Raw genomic sequence first — 6,000 nt, 5'->3', positions numbered from 1 at the left:
CCTGCTTTCTGTTTCGAGCAGAAGAATGATGCTGTTTGCAAGGTCTCGATATAGAAAGGGTAGGACAGACAGACCTTTTTGTCTCCTTAAACTGGATATTACACATTCAAATGCTCATAACTGATGACAAATAAATTTTCTGTGCTGAAGGGTTTTTTTGTTTCCCCAGGTCATCAGAGGAAAGTAGACACATTTCTTGTTCTTGGAACAAGCATACTTAATGAGATCCCCATAATCTTGTGCCTTTGTTCTCGGTGCTTGATGTTGACAGAAGTAACCTAGAGGATTCAGCTGAACTTAAAAGATGAGTAGCGAGCGCTTCTCCGGCAGCCAGGCGCGGCCTTTGCCTTGCCTTTGACTTTAGCACATTGGTAACAAACAGAGCGTGCTGGAGGCTGAAGAGGGTAGGTAATGTAATTATCAGTGCTGCTTACTGAGGAAAAGATCCCCCTGTATCTCACTGCAGAGGCCAGTGTTGGGTGGGAGATGCTCCAAAGCTTCCCCGGCTCTCCAGAGTGGCTGTGGTTTTCTCAGGAGCACTCGGTAGGGTGCCTGTAATCCAGCTGAGCCAGCACATGGATATTGGGACTGAAGCCTTTGCTTGTGTCCGCTATAAAACTCTTCTGAAACAGTGGAAGTGTTCTTCGATGAAGAGGAATGCCATAGGGAGAATAATTGCCCTTTTTCAGGAAGAGCTGCTGCGGGTTGTTGCTGGAAAGGACTTCCCTGATCTGCAGCTGTGCTTCCCTGCAAGCTCCAGTGGTTAAATAATCCTCTTGGTCAAAACTGTCCGAGCCTCTTCGCTGATAGGTCAGACTTGGCCACTCCAAGATTGCTTGGTCGGAGGTCAGCTACTGCTGACACTTCACCTGCCTCCCGTTGATCTTTAGAAGTGGGTGCTTGCTGTAGGAGAGGGATAATGAGTGGTGAAATTGTGACTGTTTAGGTGGTGGTTCCCTACAGGGGAACTGACAGCCTTGACATCACTATCAAAAAGCATCTCCTAGGGCTTTAACCTTCACATAAATGCATGTTGCAGAGGTCAAGAAAAGGCTTTTCCTATTCTAAACAACAACAAAAAATTGGTCTGGAGAGAACTCGAATGTTAATATGTGGGAGTTATGATACCTTGAATGCCAAATGAAGCTAGCCTGATGTTTATGGTTGTTTTTATCTCGAGTTGGTCCTGAAAGGATCTGCAGTTGCAGCTATCTAGATATGCTAGATATGCTCTGTAATTTTAAGCTGGTTTAACTAAATCTATGGACACAGTGTTCATCCCTTCTGCCGAGCTTTCGGTGTTCACACCAGCTCCAGCAAAAAGCTGAGCTTATTTAACAAAATGTTTCTGTCCAGGCAAATGTGGCCCCGGAAACTCGAACTAAGGGGTGTGAAGTGGCTGATTTCTGCAGCTTAATTAGGGCACTGCTGACACAGCCTCTTTACAGCTGCTTTTATCGGTGTAACCAGCCCATCCTGGAAAGAAAAGGCTGAGTAACAGCTGGATCTAGGCTTGCTGGAAAGTGGGAAGATGGATTTGAGTGACTCCTCCAGAAGAGGAGCCAGGTGGACTGCAGCCACAGCATTAGGTTCTCTGGATGGGGCACAAGCCGAGCTTGGAAAAAACCTCTCCTAATTCTTGCTAGCCTAAGGGTTAGACCTGCTAGTTAGAATAAACATTCCCATTCTGCCTTCCCAGCTATGCCTGACAGGAGATTAAAGGAATAAAGGCAATGTGCTGCGTTGGGTTATAATGAGTTATTCAATACAGAGTCTGTAATGGAGACATGGCAAAATACAAAGATAGTGTTTAATACAGGAGACGATTAATTTTCACCATTTCCAGGCTGTGCCAGAGGCAGCTGACCAGCTACAGGCTTTCAGGTCTCAAATGTACCAATCATTTTATTAATAACAGTAAAATGCCAAATATTTTCAAGCATTCCTCCATTATATTTTTTAGTTTGCGAGTCTGTATTCGTCTGCAGATCACATCTTTTTGGGGCACTTTAGCAGAAAATAACTGTGTGACATTTTCTTTTGGCAGGCTGCAGTAGACATTATTTTAGCACCTGAAATACATTCGGAGACATTTTACAAACATGCTAAGTCCAATGGAGTGCCTAAATGTGGGTGTGTATCAATAAACTTTTCCCCAGACTTAGCTGCTGGATTGCATGCTACATCTGAAAACCACTTTGAGGTGGTCTTAATTTAGCCTAGTATAGATCCACTTTATATTAGCACCAGCCTTTATTTCAAAACAATGTACTTGCAGGCAAGCTGTCAGACTCTATTCCAGTGTTTGAGTAAGAAAAAGCAGGAAAAGCATATCCCTGAGTTTTTTATCATTTTGCTGAAGTTGTCTTGTATTTTTATTTTGTAAATGTTGTGTATGCCCTGGCTTTTCTTTTGACAGTACTTCAAGCTGAAAAACAAAGATGGATTTTTTTTTTCCCCAGTGAATTTATTATGAAGAATGAAGGTCAGATTCCTCTTACGGCTGCTTTGTGCTGTTGAAAAATACAGTGTGGCTTCTGCTTCAAGAGCACCTAATTTTGAAATCCATCTTGCTGAAGCAATTGCTATTAGAGGTGACCCACGAGAGAGACGAGCCTTCCCTTTTGCCACTCTGTGATGGAATAAAGGACTTGAGTGATAAATTAGCTTAGTCTACCTGTTTGCCACATCAGAAGCTCCTTCCCTGCAGCAGGAGTGCTCGAGATCAAGCTAGGCAGCAAGAGGCAGAGCAGCACGGAGCAAGGAGGACAGGCAAATGTGGGGGCTTTTTTTAACGACACCTTTTAAAATTTTGCCTCTATTGTTAAAAAGTGTTTGACTTAAATGACGGTCATTTGGCACAGAGGAAGTTTATCCACGTGCTTCCAGCGGCCTTTCACCTATTAAGGCAGCAAAAGCTCAATTCATGTATTTCTGACCTCCCAAAAGTTCCTCAGTAAAAACAGGAAGGACCAAGCACTACAGCTTGAATGCCTGGAAAGGACCCATCTCCCTGCACATCTTACAGCAGCAAGAGGTCACCATGTAAATGCTTTTTCCAAGAAGCCATTCAAAAAATCAGGCTTATGGAGGGGAAACCGAGGACGTGTGCTGCTGTGTTTGGCAGGGGCATTCGTTACCAAGGATAAAAACAGTTTTGAAGAAATGTCTGGGATGACATTCCTGACCCCTCCTGCTCCTTCCCAAACTGAAATGTAGGAAAACAATGAAAATAATATCTTTATGGGAAAAAGTCTCCCTTGCCAAAATGCTGAGGTTGACCACACTCTTCCTTCATCCCATCCCAGGGGAAAAATGTGCATCCCTGGAACACTGTGCAGCAGATGGCATGGGGGGCATTGATGGCAACTGGGGGGGGAATCAGTCCCAGCAGCCCTCTCCTTGCTGCCAGTTCACTCTAGTGTTGGGGAGACACTGAGTGTGAAAACTCCTGGGAAGAGCATCAGGAGGTCATGCCAGAGCTGGGTGCCTCACGCCTGGCTTTGAAACGCAGATGCAGAGGGGGCACGGGGCAATGGGCTGCAAGTAGGGATAGCAGGAACCAGCCCTCTGAAAACTCAGCCACGCAGTTAAAATTAAAATCAGGGTGCTCTTCAAAACAATTCTCAAATTTGTGTGGTGGTGATTCCTAGCAGAGAGAACTTTCTTGCAAGACGTGCGCTGGTAAATGATTGAATAACAGTGACTCATGTTTTATTATCAGACTTAACTGGAGCGGCGCTTACGCTCGCTTCAGATTTGTTGACACACATTTCTCCTGACGCCTGCCAATAAGGAAGATGCTGTGAAGCAGCACTGTAATGTAAAACTGCTACGGGAAAACGCAGGTGAGGGCTGATCACAGCCTGAGCACCTCGGCACCCGGAGCAGCTTTTGGGAAGAGAGGGATAGGTTTTGCAATACCAGCCACCGATGGAAAGTGCGGGTGGGTTTCTGCTCCAGGGCGCTGAGAGGCTCGGCACCCACGTGGGTTGTCGGGGCGTTTCGCAGGACTAATCCCTTAGAACCTGCCTGAGACTGATGTCTGGTCCCAGAGTCACACCCCGGAATGTATAAGTGGCTCCCAGTGGGAGGCTGATGGTGAACAAGACCCCACCTTGCGCCAGCCCTCCTGTATCTGAGTCTCCTTCCAACACTGTTTCCTTTGAGGTGGAAGAAGGAAGTGATCTATTTTTGGGGAGCATTCGCACCAGATGTTCGGTGATGGCAACACTGTCTCTATCACTGCATGCTCTGCTTCCGCACAGGAGCCCCCGGGCTCTGCCTGCCTGCCTCTGCCACCGGTGACCCTGTCCCTTCCTCCTGCCCTGCCTGACCTCCGCTGCTGGCAGCCCTGCTCCAGGAGGAAGGAGTGAGTTCACCTCCTCCCCCAGCTGCTGGGAGCTGCACCTGCGTCCTCCAGGTAGGACAGGAGGGTTTTCCTGCTACCCCCAGGCAATCGATGCCAGTCCCGTGGGGCCAGGGCTGCTCAGGGACACCCCCAATACAGGGAGCAGCACTTTTCTTCCACAGACCCTCGGCGCAGAGGGGTAAACCATAATGTTGCTGCTGTCACAGGGTGCAACATTCTCAGGATGTGCTGCCGCCTGGGATCCGTGTCCCTGGTCTGCTGGCCTCGACACTCGTCTTTGAATCCCCTGTTCCTTCTGACGTGGGTTTTTCTTTCCATCTGAATCATTCAGTATAACTTTGGAGCACAATGGAGCTGTGATTTTTTTCGAAGCCGCCAGCCTGCAGGAAACAGAAGGTCTCTGAATAAAAGGGAGGCTCTTGTTACAACTTCCCTCTTATTTACTGTTCCCAGTAGCAGAGAAGTAAAAAGACAATGAATGAAATGGAGGATTAATCACGCGTAGCACTGAAATATAAACAAGGAGAAGAGCATGTTCCAGAGCGCTGCTCCGAGCAGTGGCTCGTGCCCACAGCGTGCAGAAATCTCTCATCACTGAGACCTCCTGGATTTCATGAAAAAGGCCAAAAGGCCAGAGGAGTCTCCACAGGTGGTTTTTCAAAGGTAAACTTGCAAACTGGGTATTTTCCATGGACTTTTCTCTATTCAAAGCTCTCAAAACTTGACTTCAACTTGATATCCCCTGTGCTTAATCACCGATCCATGACTTTTGCAGAGGCAACTCCCTATTTTCCTATTTTTCTGCATTAATTTTAAAACAATAAAAGTTCAGGACAACTCCTTTGTCCTGCAGAAGACTTTCAAAAATGTTTCAGAGAGAACCTACTGTGCTGCACAGTGTGTAGCTCTGCTCCTAAAAGGGGTGTGTGGTCATTAGCCTTGCTCCCTTTTCCGCTTGCTTTGGTTGCCCAACACCAAAGGATTACTAATCATATTCCTTATTTTTTTTTTTTAATCAGAGATTTACCTGTATTTGATTTCCAGCTATAGATTTTGAGCAGCCTTTGCAAAGGTGTTGAGCTCCTCAAGTTAATTGGTTATAAATTAACCTTGGGAGGTTGTTTGCGTGAAGCAGATTACGTGCATGCAGCTTTGTGGAGGTTTTTAGTGAAGCAAAACGTAGGAAAGAAAGGTGGAAATGGGGATGCATGACACAATGAAGATTGCCTGAAATGCCTGTAATAAACAGTTGTTCTGTGCATCTGAATATCTGCATCTGTCAGGTAAGTACCGTTGATTTCTTTGGCATTGGGACGATGCATTTAATGTCAGGGTTGAGGCAGAGTGCATAATTGTAAAACTGATGGGGAAGCTGCTACCCATCCTTATTAAAAAGCTCCAACAAACCTCTTAACTGTTCATTTTACAGTTCTCTTTAGAAAACATACAAGAAAAATCTCGGTAAAGTTTATTTGGGCCACCTGCAATAATAAAATTGAAGTGACCCAAGCCTGAAAATAACGCCATGTGTCTCCAAGTGAGTATAAAAAGCTGTTATGGGATATATTTAAGCTAAAAACCAAAAACAACCCATGCTGCTTAACTAATCCTTGCTGTAACCTTCTGTC

Source organism: Motacilla alba, chromosome 1, assembly GCF_015832195.1.
Source record: "Motacilla alba alba isolate MOTALB_02 chromosome 1, Motacilla_alba_V1.0_pri, whole genome shotgun sequence".
Lineage (NCBI taxonomy): Eukaryota > Metazoa > Chordata > Aves > Passeriformes > Motacillidae > Motacilla > Motacilla alba.
This window is presented reverse-complemented; position numbering follows the sequence as displayed.